General features: G+C 41.3%; 1 protein-coding gene and 1 long non-coding RNA gene across 5 annotated transcripts in view; both read right to left on the bottom strand.

Annotated features, from left to right (window-relative positions):
* The window catches only part of LCOR (ligand dependent nuclear receptor corepressor), a 142121-nt gene extending 141563 nt beyond the window's left edge, over positions 1 to 558 (bottom strand). For 2 of the 4 annotated variants that reach the window (XM_058697325.1, XM_058697327.1), the window contains exon 1: positions 413 to 558. The gene's annotated coding sequence lies outside the window, so the exon portion shown is untranslated. Of the gene's footprint in view, positions 1 to 408 lie in introns of all 4 variants that reach the window. The other 2 variants (XM_058697324.1, XM_058697328.1) reach the window with 2 other exon arrangements.
* A 1206-nt stretch (positions 559 to 1764) lies between these two features.
* Positions 1765 to 23158, bottom strand: part of LOC131493148 (uncharacterized) — a 93653-nt gene continuing 72259 nt past the window's right edge. Inside the window, exon 3 of the long non-coding RNA XR_009252488.1 lies at positions 1765 to 2019. This is a non-coding gene — a long non-coding RNA (uncharacterized LOC131493148). The remainder of the gene's footprint in view (positions 2020 to 23158) is intronic.

Here is a 23158-nt window from a genome sequence, read left to right as displayed (position 1 = left end):
CACGCCCCCCCCGCGCGCCCGGCTCCGCAGGACCGGAGGCGGCGCCCCCAGTCAGGCGGCAGCGCCGCGGGGCGAGTCTCCACAATAAGCCCTCGGCGGCGCCGGGCCGCCGGGCGGGGAAAAGGGGAGGCGGGGGAGGGAGGGGGCACGCGCTCCCGCCCGAGTGCCCGCCCCGGGGAAGGCGCGCGGAGGGGAGGGGCTGGCGCGCGCGCTCAGACCCGAGCGGGGGAGAGCCCGCCCGGAGGTCGCGCGCGCCCGCACTCCGGGGGGTGGGGGAGGGGGACGCCCGAGCCAAAGAGGGCGGGCGGGCCGGAGCAGCAATTCCCTCTGTCCCGGCTCCCTCCCTTGTCCGGGGCAGCCGGTGGCGTGGCGGCCCGAGGGCCGGAGGCGGCAGGGGGAGGGTCTCACCTACACAGTGAATGAGCTTGTGGCGCCACGAGTCCAGTTCTTGCCGAAAGCCGCGTCTCTCAACGGAGCATTGCTGCCGCCTACACACCCTCGCCATCTTCTGCCGCCCGCCCGGCCCTGCCTTCGCCGCGGCCCCGCGCACGCCCAGCCGCGTCGCCCGGGGCCGCGCACGCACCCGCGGCCTGGGCGTCGCGCCTCCCGCCGGGGGCGGCGCGGGGGTAGGGCCGGCCTCACCTCGCCGTGGCCCCGGCGTCGTCCCGGGGGCGGACTGGCAGTGCGTCGACCCAGCAATTGGCACGGCGTGGGCGCTCGACTGCGGTCCTTGCGTTCCTTGGCCGCAGCCGCCGCCTGCTTTGGCGGCCCAGGAATGCCCCTTCCGGGAGCAGGAACTCGCGCGCCCCCCCCCCCCTCCACCGCGACCCTGCACCGCCTCCGCACTCTACCCCAAGGCCACGGCTGCCCTTTCCTCTCCCTTCCCTGGACTTTGTGTTTCTTAAACTAGCCCCAGCTATCATTTCTAACCTGCCTATCGCCCGACACCAACTGTTGCGAGTTCCGTGGTAACTGCTTCTCTAAACTTCTCGGCCGAAACTGCTCCTCTCGGGAGCCTGCTTAAAGAAGCCGAGTTAAGAGTAAATGCCCGGATGCCCGTGGAATCACATAGCCCCAAAGTTGTAAAACGTGAGAAGGGTGTAGTTCATTAAGTCATTGGAAGTCTTGGGCAACGTTCGTAAACACAGTAAAAATGGAAACCAGGCGTTTTAAATTAAACGAAAAACGAGGAGGTTTCTACTAGCAAGGCTGATTGATCATAGGCGAAATTCTCAAAGTGGCAATATTCGGAACCCCTCGTGTGTGGAGAGAAATTAAAGAAAATCGTACTAAAGTGAAAATAGTATTTCAAAATAAGGCTAAATTAACAATACTTAAAGCAGAGTGTTGGAAAATAGCATAATTCCATATTTCAAGAAAGGCTCGAGAAATATTTTCAGTAACCAAAGAGATTTTCAGGTGAAAACCTGGGATAATTAAGTCCCAGGACTTAGGACGCTACCTGTTCCGTTTAAACAATTCTGATCGTAATTACTTGGCTGTTATTTGGGAAAGAAAGAGAAAATGGAACGAAAGGAGAAAGCGGGGGCTGACTAGAAAAGCAAAATTTTTAAATGGAAAATAGATCCCTCTTTACCAATAAGCCCAATACCCTAGGATTCTGGCCTCCTCCTCGCCTTTGGGTTTAAGCTTAAAGATGGTGCATTCCTGCTTTCAGATATTTAAATTTAAACATGAAGACTTAATTTTAATTACTGTAGTAGGTAAAACAAAGTCATTAAATACTTGCAAGAATCCCATTGGTGTATTGATTTGTGTCTTTTCAAAGCAGCGGTCCTGGTTCCTTGAACCAGGCACTTGTGGAATGTTGTGTCTATCCATAAAGAGATGGACTGGGGTCGCCTGGGTGGCTCAGTCGGTTAAGCAACCGACTTCAGCTCAAGTCATGATCTCAGTCTGTAAGTTCAAACCCAGCGTCGGGCTCTGCGCTGACAGCTCGGGGCCTGGAGCCTGCTTCGGATTCTGCGTCTCCCTCTCTCTCTCCTGCTCATGCTCTCTCTGTCTCAAAAATAAATAAAAAAATTTAAAAAAAAAAGAAGAGGTGGACTGCTTGGGACTCTTGGGCAGAACTGGTTTGAGATGTATGAGAAGAAAGGCATCACTGCTTCCCAACTCTAACACCAATGATTATTCCACAATTTTCAAAAGTCCACGTAATTTCATTGGCTAAAGAGTGCTGTCAAATGAGCAAACTATTAAGTCAGGAAATATTGAATTTCTGTGTAAACAAAACTATCCTGAGTGGTGAGGGGAAAGGACAAATACGAGATCAAAGATTGCTGAGGACAGGCACCCTGCACATGTGATGGATGGCAGGACATCTTTTATCTTCAATCTGAATCTTCTTTTCCTCACCGCTAGGTGGTAGGTTTGCGTCTTGCAGCTTTTCACCAAGTTTCTATGGGTTGGGGAGGAAGCATGCTTCATAAAGTTTCAAATAAATGAACAACACGTAATTCTAAAATGAGTTAGTGAAAATATTTTCCAGTTACCCATATAATCTGTTTAAAATGATTGAGCCAAGGGTAATACTTCCTTAACATAATCTCTTAAGGGGTCTCAGACATGCAGATTAAGAGGATCCTAGAGACTTCAGAGATCAACTCTAATTTGAGGTATGGAATTACAAGCCCAGACAAATAAAGTGACTTGACCAAGGTTGCATAGCTGCTGGGTAGAAGGTGGACAAGAAAAGCCAGAAGCGGGGGGGGGGGGGGGGGGGGGGGGGGGGCAGGAAGCCAGATTTCCCAATTCTTAATTCAATTCTATTTCTACTACTCCACTTTGAATTGCAATTGTTGCTTCACTTATTTAAGTTGGGAACCAACATATAGTTGACCTCTCACAAAGGCCTATTTGGAAAAAAGGATGAGGGGGCACTAATAATAACTATCATTTATTGAGTATGTTTAACATTGCAACTTTATTTCATTCCATCTGAATAACAATACCATGAAGTAGGTATTATTTTTACCTACTTTTCACATTTTCCAGATTATAGATTCAAGACTCAGAGGGGTTAAGTGCCTTTGTCCAAGATCACAACGTTACCAAATGGCAGAACCAGAATTCTAGCTAATTTCTCTCTGCCTCCCAAACCCTCTCATTTTCCTGCAAGTAGAAGCAGGACTCTGCATGCAGCGGATTCATTTAATTCCATGTGAGAGGTGATGTTCCACTGCATAGTTGAGCAGTTTGACAAAAATCTGAGCTCCTGTCATGTGTCAGGCAGTGTCCTAGACACTTAGGACACAAATATATCTAACACATAATTTCTGACTTCTAACTCTTTTGGCTACCCTGGAATAGAATCTCAGCTGCAAGCTTTTCCCCATTCTGGGGAGGATCGAGCAATACAACACATTGGTTAAGAGAGTAGAATCTGAAGATACAGAGAGACTGATTAGAATCTTCATTCCATCCCTTAGAACCTGTGCGGCCTTGACAACTTTTCTGGTCATCAGTTTCCTCATGTGACAGAGGATAATAGTCTACAAGATGGAGATTGCGTGAAGATGAAATGAAACAATCATGTACCATGGCTGACACGTTGTTAGCATGAAATGAGTATCAACTCTCATGATTAGGCTCCCATCTGTTTGTCCAGTCTACAGGATGACAGGAAACCAAGATGCTTGTTACAATATAAGAGCATGAAGGAGTAACAGCTATGACGTTGGCCTCTGAAAACAACATTCCCTGAAGCATATCCTCATTCCCGGAGTGAGTTTTGGCAAGGAGCACAGAGGGTGACTATCAGAGAGTAGGGGGTAGCCTCTGTGAACCATAGGACTCATTGGTCAGAATTATATCAAGCTTGTGTCTGATTGGTTGTAGGTGGCTTTTAATAGGGAAGTGATGTCAGAGAAATGAGAGGATAAAATGGATTGGAGCCTTTTAAAGAAAGATGTCTCCTGGGGTGCCTGGGTGGCACAGTCAGTTAAGCATCTGACTCTTGATTGCAGCTCAGGTCATGATCTCACGGATTGTGAGTTCAAGCCCCGCGACGGGCTCTGATGCTGTGAAAGCCTGGTTGGGATTCTCTCTCACTCTCTCTCTGCCCCTCCTCCACTTATGCTCTCTCTCTTTCTTTCTCTCTCAAAAAGTAAGCTAAAACTTGGGGCGCCTGGGTGGCTCAGTCGGTTGGACGTCTGACTTCGGCTCAGGTCATGATCTCGCGGTCCGTGAGTTCGAGCCCCGCGTCGGGCTCTGTGCTGACAGCTCAGAGCCTGGAGCCTGTTTCGGATTCTGTGTCTCCCTCTCTCTGACCCTCCCCCGTTCATGCTCTGTCTCTCTCTGTCTCAAAAATAAATAAGCGTTAAAAAAAAAATTTAAAATAAAAGTAAGCTAAAACAAAAGAACCATAGCTTCTAATGAATTCCAATAAGTAACACTTTTGAAAGCACTCTTAATGGATTAGGTCTTTTATTCCTCACAACAACAATCAAGTATCCCCATTTTACAACAGAGCACAGAGAAGTTAAGCGATTTGCCCATGGTCACATAGGTTATAGTAGATTTGGATTCAAACCCAGGCAATCTGACTGCAGAGCTAGATGCTTAATCTTCACATTATTCTGCCTCCTGTACTATAGGGGATATGGGACCTAGTGTGAGGGACAAGGCCTGGTGGACAGAAGGGAAGCTCTGATCTTTGGTGGAACTACTCAGGGAGTGGCTCTTCTTGCTTAGTACAGATTTTTAAAGTTCCTTCCTTTTCAGTCTGCCTGTGTGCCCAGAAAACTTTTTGACTTTATGTTATATGTTTGTCTGTGACATTTTTTTCCTTATAAAGTTGTATTGAGATATGTTTCACATACTGTCAAATTTACCCACCAGTGGTTTTCGGTATATTTACAGAGTTGTGCAACCATCACCACAATCACTACTGTAACATTTTCATCAGCGCCAAAGAAACTCCGTATGAGTTAGCAGTTACTCCCCATTCCCTGCTCTCCTCAACCCCTGGCAACAACTAGTCTACTTTTTGTGTCTGTGAATTTTCTTCTTCTGGACATTTCAGGTCAATGGAATTGTACAGTTAGTGGTCTTTTGTGACTGGTTGCTTTCACTGCGCACGATGTTTTTCAAAGTTCATCCACGTTGTAGCAGGTATCAATACTTCCTTTTTATTGCCAATTAATATTTCATCATATGGATGTACATTTTGTTTATCCATTCCAGTTGATGGATATTTTATTGCTTTCACTTTTTGACTATTATATGTAAAGCTGCTATGAATATTTGTGTACAAGTTTTTATGTGAACATATGTTTTCACTTTTATTTTAAATATGAATACTCGGGGCGCCTGGGTGGCTCAGTTGGTTAAGCGGCCGACTTCGGCTCAGGTCATGATCTCAGGGTTGGTGAGTTCGAGCCCCGTGTCGGACTCTGTGCTGACAGCTCAGAGCCTGGAGCCTGCTTTAGATTCTGTGTCTCCACTCTGTGTCTCTCTCTGACCCTCCCCCGTTCATGCTGTCTCTCCCTGTCCCAAAAATTAAATATGAATACTCATTTGTATCATATCTATTTTGAAATAGTTTCAAATTATAGAAAAGTTGCTAGAACTCCTATATTCCCTTCTCACAGATTCCCCAATTGTTAATATCTTACCACATTTGCTTCTGCTTTCTTTGTATCTATATACAGTATATGGTTTTGTTGTTGTTGTTGAGTCTTTTATGAACAATCTGATAGAAAACTACAAACTTGATTCCTTATTACCCCTAAATATCCAGTGTGTATGTCCACAGAACAAAAGACCCATCCACGTCAGGAAATCAACATTGATACAATACAGACCCCATGACATTTTCATTCTCTGTAACAACAACGTCTTTTTTCCTTTTCTAGTCCAGAATCCTGTCCAGGAAGTTACATTGAATTTAACTGCATGTATTTTCTTTTCGTTTCTTTTTTAAATTTTCTTTTTTATTTTTTTAAATTTACATCCAAATTAGTTAGCATATAGTGCAACGATGATTTCAGGAGTAGATTCCTTAGTGTCCCTTACCCATTTAGCCCATCCCCCCTCCCACAACCCCTCCAGTAACCCTCTGTTTGTTCTCCATATTTATGACTCTCTTCTGTTTTGTCCCCCTCCCTGTTTTTATATTATTTTGGTTTCCCTTCCCTTATGTTCATCTGTTGTGTCTCAAAGTCCTCATATGAGTGAAGTCATGTGATTTTTGTCTTTCTCTGACTGACTAATTTCACTTAGCATAATACCCTCCAGTTCCATCCACGTAGCTACAAATGGCAAGATTTCATTCTTTTTGACTGCCGAGTAATACTCCATTGTATATATACACCACTTCTTTATCCATTCATCGTCGATGGACATTTGGGCTCTTTCCATACTTTGGCTATTGTTAATAGTGCTGCTATAAACATGGGGGTGCATGTGTCCCTTCGAAACAGCACACCTGTATCCCTTGGATAAATGCCTAGGAGTGCAATTGCTGGGTCGTAGGGTAGTTCTATTTTTAGTTTTTTGAGGAACCTCCATACTGTTTTCCAGAGTGGCTGCACCAGCTTGCATTCTCACAACTGCATGTATTTTCAGTGTCTTTGATTCCCGTACAATTCCTCAGTCTTTCCTCGTTTGTTTGTTTGTTTGTTTGTTTGTTTTTATGACCTTGACAGTCCTAAAAAGGACAGGTCTTTCATTCTGTAGGATGATCATGAACAGTGTTCCTCATGACTAGACTCAAGTCAGACATACATTTGGACAAGAAAAAGCACAGAAATGAGGCTGGGTTCTCTATGTATCTCATCAAGGGCTGATGATGTCAACTCTTCACACCAATGTGATGAGAATTTTGCTCATCTGGTCAAGTGGTTTCCTCCACCAAAAAATTACCATTGTTTCCTTTGTACTTGATAAATATTTTGTAGGGACATAATCTGAGATTCTGCAAATATCCCGTCCCTTGCCCTACCCATCAGCCTTAACGTCTATGAATCATTGCCTGAATTGATCATCACAATGATGATGATCAAGAAGTGATTTCTTTACTTCATCATTTCTTTTGTGTTTTCTAGTTTACATTCTAATACAAGAAAAAGTTTTCCCTCTTCCCCTTTCACTTATTTATTCATTACTTACTTTCTCAATATAGACTCACGGTCTCCTATTTCATTCAGTGGGTTGTAATGTATTGCTATAGTTATTTATTTTCATACCCTACTTGTCCCAGATTTGCCAGTGGGAGTCACTTCAAGCTGACTTCTTTGTCCTGTTGGTATACCCCCATCATACTACAAACAATTTCCTTATTTTCAGGTACAACTCAATGTTCTAGGCTCATTTCAGCTCTGGAATCAGCCATTTCTCCACAGACCCCTGGTTACTTTTGGTGGAGGATAGTATTTAGAAATCAAGATTTGGGTTCAATGTGTTCACTACTACTGGGATGTCATGGCTACTAGGTCTTATTAATTGTCGGCGCTAGGAAATATATATATATATATATATATATATATATATATATATATATATATATAATCATCTGTATGTACTCACATATGCAGTTATTTCCACTTCCGTATCTATATTTAAATATATTTAGGGGCGCCTGGGTGGCGCAGTCGGTTAAGCGTCCGACTTCAGCCAGGTCACGATCTCGCGGTCCGTGAGTTCGAGCCCCGCGTCAGGCTCTGGGCTGATGGCTCGGAGCCTGGAGCCTGTTTCCGATTCTGTGTCTCCCTCTCGCTCTGCCCCTCCCCCGTTCATGCTCTGTCTCTCTCTGTCCCAAAAATAAATAAAAAACGTTGAAAAAAAAATTTTTTAAAAATATATTTAAACACCACGACTTTACACTGATGCATTTAATTCCAATCCAGTACCTCTGAATACTTGCAAGCCTTTCCCCCTTGACAGTGAGAAACCAAGCTCCCATATTTTTTTTTAAATGTAACTTTTTAAAAAGTTTATTTATTTATTTTGAGAGAGAGAGAGAGAGACTGCACAAGCAGGTGAGGGGCAGAGAGAAAGAGAGACAGAATCCCAAGCAGGTTCCATGCCATCAGCGCAGAGCCCAATGCAGGGCTTGAACTCACAAACTGTGAGATCAGGACCTGAGCCAAAATCAAGAGTTGGGACGCTCAGTTGGTTGGCTGAGCCAACCAAGCACCTCTAGGCTCCCGTATTTTTTTTATATTGACTTCAGTCTATTTATTTGCTTGATCCCCTCTGTATTTGGCAATCTCCTGATCACGCTGGCTACCTCCTTGGCCTGCTACCTCTACAAACCCTTTCCAAGATTGTCATCTTCTTACTACCCAAATGCTGTCTACGTGGCACACCACTACCCAGTGGATGTCAATTCTCCCCACATTGAGTGGCATACATTCTGTGGCATTCTAACCAAAATTCCAAAAGGAATTAGAAAAAACTTTCCATGGGGTCACCTGGGTGGCTCAGTCGGTTAAGTGGCCGACTTCGGCTCAGGTCATGATCTCGCAGTTTGTGAGTTCGAGCCCCACGTCGGGCTCTGTGCTGACAGCTCGGAGCATGAAGCCTGTTTCAGATTCTGTATCTCCCTCTCTCTGACCCTCCCCCGTTCATGCTCTGTCTCTCTCTGTCTCAAAAATAAATAAACTTAAAAAAAAGAAAAGAAAAGAAAAAAACTTTCCAAAATTTATAAAGAAAAACAAAGATCCATGAATAATTATGATGTCAGTTTTTAAAAAAAGAGCAAAGGAGAGTATGTTAGACAAGGAGATGAGCAACCTGATCCTCCTTTGAGAAAGAACTCCTGGCCTGCCTTGCAGGAGTGTGATCGCTACATAGTCTCCAGCTTCAGGGTTAGCCTCAGCTGCTGAGACTTATCTTGTCCAAGGTCCCATCTTACTGGGGCTGCCAGGATATGGTGATTAAGGGTTAGCAGGTTATAGCCTGGCCATTTCAGCCTGATGCTGGACACTGACAGCATATGTCAACTTCACTGGGTTGGCTGAGGCTTTGTCAACCTTCATCTTAGTTTGATTACTTTCCTTGCCCAATTCTGCTCCCCCAACCCCACCCCGCCTTCCCTTTCATAGATGCTAATCCTTAATAAAACTTTTGCATCCCAAAGTCCATCTCCAATTCTGCTTCCAGAGAATCTGACATGTGACAAGGAGACATTCACTTTGAGATATTATAATATAAAGCCATAGTAATAAAATTACCATGGCACTAGCATAGGAAGAGGGAAATCATGGAAAATAGTGTCTTTGTGGCCACTAATGTTAAGAAGAGCCTTTTTTCCATAAGCCCGTAGAATCATATTCTATGTTGATCTTTATGCGGATCTATTTACCTGAACACATGGTATTTTGTTCATCTGGTTTTCAGGAAAGAAACAAACAAGCAAACAGTTCACTATTGTCTTTGTTAGGTGAGTGTAATAAAAAAAAAAAAAAAAAAAAGAATCACCAGAAAGGAGTTATTTATAACTAGATAGCAAATGAAGGTTGTTTCCATGGAAAATTTGTTTCAATTTTTAAGCCTGTAAAGGTATAAAATGCATCTGAGTTAAGCAAAATGAAAGTGTTTAAAACCAAAGGAAATCCTCAAAGAAAAGTTTAGGTTTAGTAATAAAAGGAAAGTTTGCTAAAATCACAGAAAGTCCTCACTGAGCTTCGGCAAAATGTGCAAAATCCATATCTGACACTTTTGCCATCTAACAAAAATGGCTCCTTCCTACTGAGCAATCATCTAATTTGTTTCATTTCATCTTTGAAAGACTGGTTATACAGAGCCCACTGTGTACCAGCTACCCAAGCAAATAGATGACTTGTTCTGGTCAATGAACTGATTGTAAGAAGAAGTGATCCACACGACTTCCAAGCCAGTTATTTTCATGCGTCTGAAAATGCAGGTGCAGAGTCATTAGAGATTTAAATTATCTTCAAGTGTGGAACCAGAGCAGTTAGAGCCGGGTAGGGAATCACATCTACTCACTCCTTATACAATGGTCTTTCTTCCTTCCTTCCTCCCTCCCTTCCTTTCTTTTGTGTTTATTTATTTTTGAGAAAGAGAGAGAGAGAGAGAGGGAGAACGAGTGGGGCAGGGGCAGAGAGAAAGGGAGACACAGAATCCAGAGCAGGCTCCAGGCCCTGAGCTGTCAGCACAGAGCCCGATGCAGGGCTCAAACTCATGAACCACGAGATCATAACCTGAGCCAAAGTCAGACACCTAACCAACTGAGCCACCCAGGCACCCCTACAATGGTTTTCCAATGCTGGCTTCCGAGAGTACTGGATGTGATATGATATGATATATCATATCATGATATATCATATCACATCACATCATACTAGGTTATTATAAAAAGTAGTTTCATCATTGTAGGTGAATCTTAATTATCTTTTTCAGATAATACAGTGAATATTACTACAAAAAAAAGCCACAAAACAGGTGTCTTAAGTGCCTATCAGTGTAGGGGGAAAAAAATCAGAGTTACTTATATGAATTTGTGAAATAATGGTAGTATTTACTGAGTGAGGATTCAGAGCTAAATCCTGAGCTAGGCACTTTACCTGCTTTATTTTATTTAATATTTAAAACAATTCTACAAAATAGGTACTATTTTAAAATCTCATTTTAGAAATGGGGAGAATAAAGCACACAGGGTATAAATGTCTTCCACAACAGGTAGATGGTAGATGGAAGAATCTGAACTCAAGAGATTCTAGTAATTTGGTTTTTATCTTTTTCACTGTAGTGTTTCACAGATCAAGGTAAATGCTAGTGTGGCTTCATATGTAACTATAAGATAGCCAAACCTCCTTTTTACTTAGTCTATATCAATTAAACACTGTGCTACTGACATTTAACAAATGCTTACCCACTAAGTCTTTGAAGTTCATTTAATTGGAATGGTTGTATCTTCAGAGAATAAAAGCTCCTGGACTAATAACTAATCACTAATAACTAAATACAGTTATCCTTGAAAGATGATAAAAGCATTCAAATATATTTGATAATTCCACTAACCGATCCACACTCTTTTGCATTATGGGGCACCTGGGTGGCTCAGTCGGTAAGCATCCGACTTCAGCTCAGGTCATTATCTCATGGTTCGTGAGTTCAAGCCGCATCGGGCTCCGTGTTGACAGCTCAGAGCCTGGAGCCTGCAGCCTGCTTCAGATTCTGTGTCTCCCTCTCTCTCTGCTCCTCCCCCACTCACACTCTGTCTCTCTCTCTCAAAAATAAATAAACATTGAAAAAAATTCCCATTAATATTTTTGATTTGTGATTTCTCCTTGAAATGCCTTTTCATAAGTTGAAATGCTGTCATTTGTCACCAAAGCCGTGTTAATACAGAATGTCTTATACAATTACATTTGCTTATGACTTACTATTTTGCCTACAGCACGGGTCTGTAATTTCTTCTCAAGCATTGTCTTATTGATCTATAAGAGTTCTTTCCAAATCAGCTGAAATGCAGAATTAACAAATTCCAAAGCATACACCGTGGAAGACTTGAAATACTGTAGATAAACTGATACACCATAAACAGGACAGTTCCTCTGTTCATGGAATGGGTGACATTTCACATTCAGGGAAGGAGAATAAGTACTCAAATGATGAATGATATTTTGATCTTTTTCACACATTCATTAAAAAAAAAAAATCTCCACTAGTTGTTTGCAATTGACGTAACCTTAGTGTAAAAAATTCCCCCTTATAAGTCATTTTCAGATTTACTCTCTAACATCTCTCTGAAAGTTCTTATTCTTTCCATCAGAGTCTTCCCCAGATGCTCTCCTAGATGCAGCGTTGAGGATGCCAATAAACTCTAGGTGTTCCAAACAGACAGTGACATTGCTGCACAAATTGCTCTTTCATATTGTGTGACACTGTGGATTCTGGCAAACTCTATTGGTCAATTCTTTGATCTATCACCCTTCAAGAAACTTGAGACCCATAGTCATCATTATACTTTTGAAATCTGTGGGACTCTGCTTTGATAATGCTTTATGACCTTCAACGAGTCACTGATTCTTCAGGCCCTCTTTCTCTACTTCTTTACTTTTTTTTATTTTTGAAAGAGAGAGACAGAGCACAAGTAGGGGAGGGGCAGAGAGAAGGCATTACACAGAATCCAAAGCAGGCTCCAGGCTCTGATCCGTCAGCACAGAGCCCCACGTGGGGCTTGAACTCACACACCGTGAAATCATGACCCGAGCCAAAGTCGGACAGTCAACCGACTGAGCCACCCAAGCACCCTCATTGTTTACTTCTTTAAAAGGAGAAGGTTGTACTAGGTACTCCCAACTTTCCTTCAAGCTTGAGCTGTCTTAAGTTGTTAGGATACATCAAAGTTAAGTGCTTGAAATTTTCAAACAATTTTACATCTGCAGATTTTAATAAAATACCACAGTACATAAAAAAAGATCGCAAGGGGCGCCTGGGTGGCTCGGTTGGTTAAGCGTCTGACTTCGGCTCAGGTCATGATCTCACGGTCCGTGAGTTCGAGCCCCGCGTCGGGCTCTGTGCTGACCTCTCAGAGCCTGGAGCCTGTTTCAGATTCTGTGTCTCCCTCTCTCTCTGCCCCTCCCCTGTTCATGCTCTGTCTCTCTCTGTCTCAAAAATAAATAAACGTTTAAAAAAAAATGCAAAAAAAAAAAAAAAAAGATCGCAAAATTGTGTAGTATGACATATTATGTAAAATAAGTAGATTCAACTTTGGATGAACCCACACATTTTAATTTGATGTTATTAACATTATAGTAATATAATAATAATTATAGTAATATAATTAATATCATAGTAACTGATATTTGTTCTTCATACATGTGTAACACATTCAGAGTTTAAGACATTAGGAGTTTTCTAGGAAGGAAGTAATATATGTAGGAAATTTATGCATACCTCTTGGTGAAAGTCATCTAACTCAGTAACACCAATAGTAATACCAAAACGGCAATGAACAGCAATAAAACCTAGTGAAATAAGTTTCAAAACAATAAAATTATAAAATAAACTTCGCATATCCAGATAGCAGGTGTTGTATCACCAAAACAGAGGAGGCTTTTACAGGATCCCCACAAGGTTCTCAAAATGGCAGACATTTGAGACCATATGAAAACTCCTAAGGTAGAGGACACAAAGAACAAAATTTTAATATAGATTATTAATAATAGTGAAAAAATAAAACCAAATTGTTTGGCAAAGAGAATTGGTTATGTATATAATGAGGCCCCCTGTAATGGATAACCATATAGCTCTAGAAAGTATGTTCTAGAAGAATATTGTTTGACAGTATGGTGTAATATGTTGTTTACTGCATGTTTCTGGTTCTCTCTACTTCTGGACATGGTAGTGTTGCATTTCCTGGACCTCTTGTGGTTGGTTGGGGCCATGTGACTCATTCTGGTGAATGAACTAATTGTGAGCAGAAGTGATACATAGGACACTTTCAGGCCAGGTCATTTGAATATAGATGCAACACCCCGTTGGGCATTTTCCGCCCCCTGGGATGGCAGCCAGAAACATTGGAGGTGGCAGCTACCCCATCAGCTTTGGTCCTTGAGTGAGTCTGATGAGCTGAGCCATTCTGCATTCTGCTAACATTCAATGAACATATAAGTATGAACAAGTGTTGTTCTTAAAACACTGAAATTCTGGGATTGGTTATTACCTCAGCATAAGTGCATGGTGTGTTAAATTTTCACAAACTGAACACACCTGTTCACAAATTGAACATGTAGGTCAAGCTTGGGCCCAGTAACTGCACACCCTTTTCCACAAAGGGATTATCTTGACCTCTAACAGCATAGATTAGTTTTACTCGTTCTTATACGTTGAAAACTAATTATACAGTATGTCATTTGGTGGGTTTTTTGCTTCTTTTGATGAATATCACACTTGTGAGATTCATATATATTGCAACATGGGTTTGTGTCCATTCATTCTCATTGATAAGTACTGTTAATTGTGTGAATGCACTAAATGTTATCCATTTTACTGTTTGTGGGTGTTTGGGTAGTTTCCAACAATTGATTATTTACAAACAACCCTCCAGTGAATATTCTGGGACATTTTTTCAAGTTTATTTATTTTGAGAGAGAGAGAGAGAGAGAGAAAGAGAGAGAGAGGCAGGGATGAGCAGAGACACAGGGAGAAAGAGAGAATCCCAGGCAGGCTCTGCACTGTCAGTGCAGAACCCGATGCGCTGAACCATGAGATTGTGACCTGAGCCAAAGTCAGATGCTTAACCAACTGAGCTACCCGGTTGCCCCAGGGATCTATCTTTTGTTGAACATATTTCTGCATTTTTGTTGGGTTTATACCTAGGAGTAGAATTACTGGATCGTAGAGTATGCTTATGTTCAGCTTTACTAGATAGTGCCAAACAGTTTTCCAAAAATACTTGCACCAATTCACATTTTCACCATCAGTGTAGGAATGTTCTGAGTGCTCCATTTGGCTCCCCCCCCCCCCATTTTAGCCATTCTGTAGATAACAGGCAACGTTGATCACTTTTTCACATACTTCTTGGCCATTTCAGTACTTTTTTGTAAGGTGACTGTTCAGCTTTGGCTTATTTTTCTAGTGGGTTGCCTTTGTGTTTCTTTACATATTTATTCCTTGTGAAATTGTGTTTTACACATAAGTACTTTATGTATTCTGGGTATGAGTCGTGGAGTACGTGTATTGTGAATATTTTCTTTCATTCTGTGCATTGCGTTTTCATTCTCATAATGGTATTATCTTGTTAAACATAAGTTCTCAATTTTAATATAGCCCCAATGTATCCGTTTTTGTTCTTTTGGATTTGTGCTTTTATGTCTTAGTTTTTAAAGTTTTGCCTACTCCAAGATGAAGGAGATGTTCTCTTCTCAGAATTCTATCGTACCTTTCACACTTAGATCTACAAGCCACTTGGAACTGATTTTTGTGTGTAGTATGGGATAGCAATCAAGATATGGTTTTTCCCATGTTGTTACCCAATTGCCTAAATATTACTTAGTGAAAGATTATCTGTTCCTCACTGACTGTAGTATCATGTTTGTCCTAAAACAGCTGGCCATACATATGTGGGTCTGTTTCTGACCTCTCAATTATGTTCCACTGTTCAATTTCTTTGTACACAATACATACTGTGTTGATTACTATACCTTTATAATAGGTCTAGACATCAGGTAGTGTGAGTCCTCTAGAATTATTATGCCTTGGCTATTCTTAGCCCTTTGAATACCATCTGAATTTTATTTTATTTTATTTTTTTAAATGCTTATTTATTTATTTTGGGAGAGAGAGTGTGTGAGCATGTGGGGGGGGGGAGGGGCAGAGACAGAGGGAGAGAGAGAATCTCAAGCAGGCTCCACACTCAGCACAGAGCCTGATGCAGGGCGTGACCTGACGACTGTGAAACCAGACCTGGGTGGATATCAAGAGTCGGCCGCTCCACCAACTGAGCCACCCAGGCACCCCACCATCTGAATTTTAGAATCAGACTGTTGATTTACACACACACACACACACACACACACACACACACCTGCTGGGGTTTGATTAGGATTGCTTAAATTTTCAAATTAATTTAAGGATATTGACTAAGTCTTAACAATATTGGGTCTTCCAATCCATGAACATAATCTATCCTTCCATTTATTTAGCTATTTAGAAATGGACTCTACAATATTCTGTAGTTTTCAATGTAGAGGTTTCACAGATCATTCATTAAACTTATTCCAAAGTAGTTGTTGATTTTTTAAACAATTTCATTTTGTATTTGTTTAACGCTGGTACGTAAATACAATTTTTTAATATAAGCTTTTTGTTTTGGAATAATTTTATACTTACAGAAAAGTTGCAAAGGTAATATCCTTCATCCAGCTTACCTTGATGTTAACATGACCACGGTGCATTTGTCAAAACCAGAAAATTAACATTATAACAATATGATTAGCTAAACTATAGACTTTATCTAGATTTTAGCAGTTTTCCCACTACTGTCCTTTTTCTATTCCAGAGTCCAATGAAGAATGCTACATTGCAGTGGTGCCCGGCTGGCTCAGTTGGTTAAGCATCCAGCTTCGGCTCAGGTCATGATCTCGTGGTTCGTGAGTTTGAGCCCCGCATCGGGCTCTGTGCTGACAGCTTGGAGCCTGGAGCCTGGAGCCTTCTCTGGAGTCTCTCTCCCTCTCTCTCTGCCCCTCCCCTGCCCACACTCTTTCTCTCAAAAATAAATATTAAAAAAAAAATTTTTTTTTAAAAGAATGCTACCTTGCATTCAGTCATGTCTCTTCTAGGGTATGATGGTCTTTCCTTGTTTATCATGACCTTGAAACTTTTGAAGAGTACTGGTCAAATATTTTGTAGAATGCCCCTCAGTTTGCATTTGTCTGATGTGTTCTAGTGATTAGACTGAGGGCACGGGACTTGGGGAGGGAGACCATACGAATGAGGTACTCTTTTCATTGCATGAAGTCATAATATGACTAATCACAGGATGATGCTAGACTTGATGACTTCGTTAAGATGACATCTGCCAAATTTATTTAATAATTTATCTGTTCATGGACACTTAGGTTATTTCCAGTTTGGGGCCGTATTAGTTTGCCTGGACTGCCATAACAAGATACCACAGACTGAGTGGCTCACACAACAGAATTTTTTCTCACAGCTCTGGAGGCATCCTACAAGTTTTCATATTTTATGTTTTCATTTTGACTATGTTCAAAGCCTTTTCTAATTTACCTTTTGATTTCTCCTTTTTTTCTTAAATATTTATTTATTTTTGAGAGAGAGACAGACAGACGGAGACAGAGCATGAGCAGGGGAGGGGCAGAGATACAGAATCTGAAGCAGGCTCCATCCAGGCTTTGAGCTGTCAGCACAGAGCCAGAAACCGGGCTCAAACCCACGAACTGTAAGATCATGACCTGAGCCAAAGCTGGATGTTTAACTGACTGAGCCACCCAGGCACCCCTGATTCCTCCTTTTACCTGTAGGTTATTTAGAAGTGTGTTATTTTGTTTCCAAAAATTACAGTTTTTCTATAGATCTTTCTGTTACTAATTTCTAATTTAATTTCATAGTAGTCAGAGAATATATTGTATGATTTGAATTTTTGTAATTTATTGAGACTTGCTTTATGATCCAGAATGTGGTCAGTCATGGTTAGGTTCAATGCACTCTTGAGAAGAATGCATATTCTGTTGCCATTGAGCGGAGTCAAACGGGTGGATAGTGTTGCTCAGTTCAGCTATTTTCTTGCTTATTTTCTGACTCCTTAATTATTGAATCTACCTAATTATTGAATTCAGAGTGAGGTACCCTAAAGGATTATTGAAATCTCTGGTTACAGTTGTGGATTTGTCCATTTGTCTCATGGTCTTTACATACCCAGAAATTGTTAACTATGCCAGCTATTGTATATAAAGGGCCAAATATATGCTCCAGGTGGTGTTATCATGCATCATAGAGAATTCACCCTTTCATTTGTTGGGCTGATAGAAGAGGGGGTTGATCATCTCTCTTTTTTTTTTTTTTTTTTTTCTTTTAGAGAGAGAGGGAAAGCCCGTGAGCCAGGGAGATGGGCAGAGGGACAGAGAGAGAATCTCAAGCAGGCTCCATGCTCAACATGGAGCCCGACTCAGGGCTCAATCCCATGACCTCTGGGATCATGACCTGAGCTGAAATCAAGAGTCAGACACTCAACTGACTAAGCCACCCAGGTGCCCCTAATCGTCTTATTTTGAACTGGGACTGAGTGTGGGGTAGGGGGGGCATGGTGGAAGTGGGTTACAGTTTTGCTTAGAGTTAGCCTATGTCTGATTTGTTATCTTTCCTAGAGGAAGACCTTCCAGGGCTTTTAATTGAGAAACAGAAATTTGTTTTCTGGGAAGTTTTCTGGAGGTTGGATTCTGCCCAAAAGAGGTTTTCGGCCTCCCACGGCCAGCAGCTTCAAAATTTGGCCCATATCTTAAGGGGATATGGAGACGAGAAGCCTTCATCTGACCCCTGAAATATCCAATGTCTTTCCAGAACTCTACATACCAAAATCTCTGCTGATTTACCTGTTTGCTTCTCTGGGACCTTCAGCTCCAGGGTCAATCCTGGATTTGCAGCCTCCAGCTAGTCAGTAAGTGTCCCCTAGGGCAAATGTATCTATAAGTCCTCAGTGTCATTCGGTACTCCCTCTAAGGTCATCAACTCATCTATTTTGGTTCAGTCCCCTGCTACTGGTAGATACTGTGTTATTCTTTTCTTTTCTTTTTTCTTTTCTTTTCTTTTCTTTTCTTTTCTTTTCTTTTCTTTTCTTTTCTTTTCTTTTCTTTTCCTTTCTGTGTGTGTGTGTGTGTGTGTGTGTGTGTGTGTGCTGCTTTCTTTTCAGATTTAGATCTGAATCTTTACTCACATGTATACTTTTCCTTGCTTACTGTAATTTCACTGTTTTGGGAATATATATCTGAATCCACTTTCAAATGCATATTTTACCTTATTTACTATTAATAGCCAACACAGCCCACAAATCATTTTTCAAATGAAAGGAAACATCAAGAGTTGCATGCTCTACCAACTGAGGCAGCGTGTACCCATCTTTTTCCTTTCGACCTCTCTCTCTCTCTCTCTCTCCCTCTGTCCCTCTCCCCTGCTCACGAGTGCTCTCTGTCTCTCTCTCTCTCTCTCTCTCTCTCTCTCTCTAAAATAAAATTTAGGGCCGCCTGAGTGGTTCAGTTGGTTAAGCTGTGGACTCTTGATTTCAGCTCAGGTCAATGATCTCATGATTTGTGAGGTTTAGCCCCACAAAGGGCTCCGTGCTGACAGCACACAGAGCCTGCTTCTGATTCTCTCTCTCCTCTCTCTGCCCCACCCCTGCTCATGTTTACTCTCTCTCAAAATTAAAAAAAAATTTTTTTATATTCTTTTGGAGAAGTTCTGCTGTGGAAGATTCTCTCAGATATTAATCTCAAAACAGATTTATTCTGCTTTCAATCTTGAAAGATAATTTTGTTAGGTACATAATTTAAAGTGGACAAATGTTTTCTGATTCCAGGTTAATAGGTTCTTTTGGCACTTGGAAGAGATTTATTGATCAGTATGCTTTCTAACCTGAATTGTTGCTGTGGAATCTGCACAGTCAGGTGGTCATTCATTCCTAAATCATTTTATTCTCCTAAGTCACTTTCAAAATACATTTACCCTGTGTTTTGGAGTTTTCCTATAAAGGATCTAGGTGCAAAGTTCTTTTTTTTTTAATAAGGCTTGCTATAAATCCTGTTTGGGTAGTTATGGATTTTTATCTTTTGTTGGAATTGAAAAATTATCATCTATTAACTTAGCAGTGATTTCTTCTCCTCTGTTCTCACTCATTTATCCCCCAGAAATCCATAAATTAGATTCATTATTCTTATGTTTGTCAATCTCACTTTCAAAATGTCCAGACCCTTGTTTTCTTGCATTACACTCTGGGTGATTTATTTAGATCCAACTTCCATTACATCCTTAACATCTTCGCCTAATCTGCTGTTTGACACATGGCTTCATGAAATTTTAAAATATCAATGATTATACATATATATGTTTATCTATTTTATTTTAAGAGTTTTTAAAGTTTATTTATTTGATTTTGGGGTTGTGAGTTCGAGCCCCAAATTGGGCATAGAACTCACTTGAAAAAAAAAAAAAAGAAGCAGCTTTCAGGACTCTGACTTCTGTCAGTATGGGAGGCTAGACACTATAAAGAATTCCATGACTCCAAAACAAGGAGATTCTGGAAGAGGTTAATTTTTTTAAATACATCATGGGATTGCAAGAAATCAAGAAAATCTTCAACTGGTCCATAATAAAAAGTAAGCTGAAACCAGGATGGGAGTATGAGTAGCAAGAAGTTTGGAGCTTGTATTGCCCTAAGGGTAAATGTATACAGATCTGTGCATCAACTGATCAGAGACCAAACTTTGGGCTAGTTCCAAATAGACTTCTCGAACCTGAGATTCCTAAATAAGGAAAGACATTTGAAAAAAGCTAAAGTAGTCCCAAGATGACAGTTCTTGTTGGCTCCTCGTAGAAGCATCAAAAAACAAAAAATAAAAACAAAAACAAAACCCTGTTTGGGCCTGTGGGATCCCCAAAGACAAATACATATAATCCTACACTTGGAGATTGACAAGCATAAGAGAAAATAAGGCACTATGACTGATAATGAGAACAACAAAAGACAGATTTAGACCTCCATGGTTTTCAGATATTGGAACTATAAAATCAAAATAAAAAATAACTTTGTGTGAAATTTTAAAGTGGAATTCCACAAATGATTGGGACTATAAAAAGTGACTGGGAATTTTTGAAATAGAAATAGAGTGCACTTGAAATATACATAAATATAGGGGCGCCTGGGTGGCGCAGTCGGTTAAGCGTCCGACTTCAGCCAGGTCACGATCTCGCGGTCTGTGAGTTCGAGCCCCGCGTCAGGCTCTGGGCTGATGGCTCGGAGCCTGGAGCCTGTTTCCGATTCTGTGTCTCCCTCTCTCTCTGCCCCTCCCCCGTTCATGCTCTGTCTCTCTCTGTCCCAAAAATAAATAAAAAACGTTGAAAAAAAAATTAAAAAAAAAAAAAAAGAAATATACATAAATATAATTGTCGGGGTGCCTGGGTGGTTTAGTCGGTTGAGAGTCCAACTCCTGATTTTGACTTAGGTCATGATCCCCAGGTTGTGTGATCAAGCCCCCAGTTGGGCTCCACACTGAGCATGGAGGCTGCTTAGGTCACTGTAGGGAGAATCAAGGGCCAAATGTGCCCAGCCCAGCTGGAAGCACCTTGTTTATCTTCTGCTCTCTGTTACTGATTAACAGTAGGCACCCCTCTTGCCACACCCTCTTGCTCAAACACAATTACATTTTAAAATAACATGACTTTAGGAAGAACTGGACAAAGTGCAGGTAGTCAGTGGTCAGTAGGTGGGAATTGGTGGGGTATAAGCAACAATTATCGTTGGGAATTGGAAAACAATCTGAAAAATTGTACTCATTTACTTTGACAAAGAATCAGATCCAACTTCCTCCTCTAGAGTGGAGGAAGATAAGGTGCCTTCAGAGCTAGATATGGGAATCTGTTTAGAATCCGAAACACAGGATCAAGACCTGATCACATGGAATCTAAACTTTCTGTGTTACAAACTTTCATGGAATCTCCTTTGGCCATGCCCTAGAGATGTCTGAGACTCAGAAGCAGAGGAGGATTGTGAGGAAGGTACTGGAGAGACAGGAAGGGGCTTCAGTTTTAGTTTAGACTTTAACACTAGCTCCCTGTGTACATTTCCTGATGTTCTGGGCCTTTCCCAAAGGATCTCCCCACGGTGTTAACAGCCATTATGGAAAAAATGGTTCTGGTTAACCAATATTTCCCAGTCTATCATATGTGAACGACTGGTGTTAGATGGGATGACTTTAGGAAGTTCTTGGATGAAATTAACATTTTTTCCATTCTAATTAATTTTGGTAAATGGTCTTAATTTTCCATTTATGGTAGTGATATCAAATGCTCTTTAGAATGTATTTTTTAAGGGGCACCTGGGTGGCTCAGTTGGTTAAGCTTCCAAATTCAGCTCAGGTCATGATCTTGTGGTTTGTGAGTTCGAGCCCTGCGTCTGGCTCTGTGCTGACAGCTGGGAGCCTGGAGCTGCTTTGGATTCTATGTCTCCCCCTGTCTCTCTGCCCCTCCCCTGCTCACACTCTGTCTCTCTCTCTCAAAAATAAATAATAAACATTAAAAAAAAGAATGTATTTTTTAAAAGGTGAGTGGATTTAAAGAAAAAGAATAAGTCAATAATAGTACAGACTGTCTGAAAATATGGCAAAAGATATGAAGGTGATACACACATGACTAAAATTTGGTAAAGATTCTGTTAAACCAAATCAAACTTGGTTATTGCAAGACTTCTCAGTAATTTTGTCATGTTGAATATTTTGCCTCTTCAAGAAGGGATTTGGCATCAAGCATTTCTTTAACTCATTTGACTATAGAATCTCTCTTTTCTTGAAAAAACAAAACAAAACAGGGTGTCTTGTTAATCTAATCTGGAGATTTCATTTCAGGAAATCCTGATGAGAAATGTGGAGGTGGCTTTTAGATCAGACCTTTTTAGGATCTTGGTTCCTTCTCCCCTATGTTTGATGTTAAGTCTCAGCAGAAAGTTCAAGGATGGGGCTAGAAATGGGCATTAAGGGAGGTTTACAAAATGGTTAAAAGCACATTAGCCCCTAAATGCAATGTGGTATCCTGGATCCTGGAACTGAAAAAGGGCATTAGCTGGGGAAAAAACAAAAACAAAAAAACTATTGAAATCAAATCTGGCGTTTAGTTAATACTAGTTAAAACTAGTGACATGCAGTCTACAGTTTCATCAATAAAAATATACTAAGGTTGTTTCTTAGTTTTGACAATGTACTAAGTAATATAAGATGTTAACAATAGGGGAAACTAGGAGTTGTGTCAGTAGGCTGTGAATAGAGTTACGGGGCCTAATAGGCTAAGCCCCGTAACATTTCCTACTCCTTTGCCTGGTCTTGTGCTGCTCTGCATGAAAGGACAAGGACTAGGCTGAACTCAAGAGCAAGAGGAATCACATTCACTCACCAAATTCTAACTTAGGTACTTTCATGTGCTTTTGTTGGTACCAAGTTTGGCCCAGAAAGGAGGCCCTGGAACCGACAAAAGGAAGGGCATTTTCCACCCTTCTCTCCCACATTCTGTTCTGATTACTCAGCCCTCCCAGACACAGCCTATCCCCTACACCAATCTTCAGCTTCAAATGAAATTTAGGGCCACAGTCCCGTTGGGGCCAGGGAAGGTAACATTTTCTAGACCAAGGACCTGAGCATGCTCACCTATCTTAGTGGATGGCTACAGTCAGATTTGGCCATAAAGTCATCAGTGGGGTTGGTGGACAAGACAGGTAGATTGGAGGGAGGAATGTTCTGGCTGAGAAAGGGGGTGGTTCTGTAACTCTGCTAACCTTTCCAGAGCCTGTGTCTAGGTGATGAATGGGTGGAGAAGAGAGGGAAGTAACCACTTACTTCCATGTGCAGGCAGACACTGACATTTATTACAGGCTTATCACAAAAGTCTACAAGTTGTTATATTCCATAACAAACAGTTATTGCTGGGAGAGAAGGAAAGTGAGACCTCA

Source organism: Neofelis nebulosa, chromosome 13, assembly GCF_028018385.1.
Source record: "Neofelis nebulosa isolate mNeoNeb1 chromosome 13, mNeoNeb1.pri, whole genome shotgun sequence".
NCBI lineage: Eukaryota > Metazoa > Chordata > Mammalia > Carnivora > Felidae > Neofelis > Neofelis nebulosa.
Note: the sequence above shows the minus strand (reverse complement) of the source record. Positions and strands in the feature narration are given on the sequence as shown.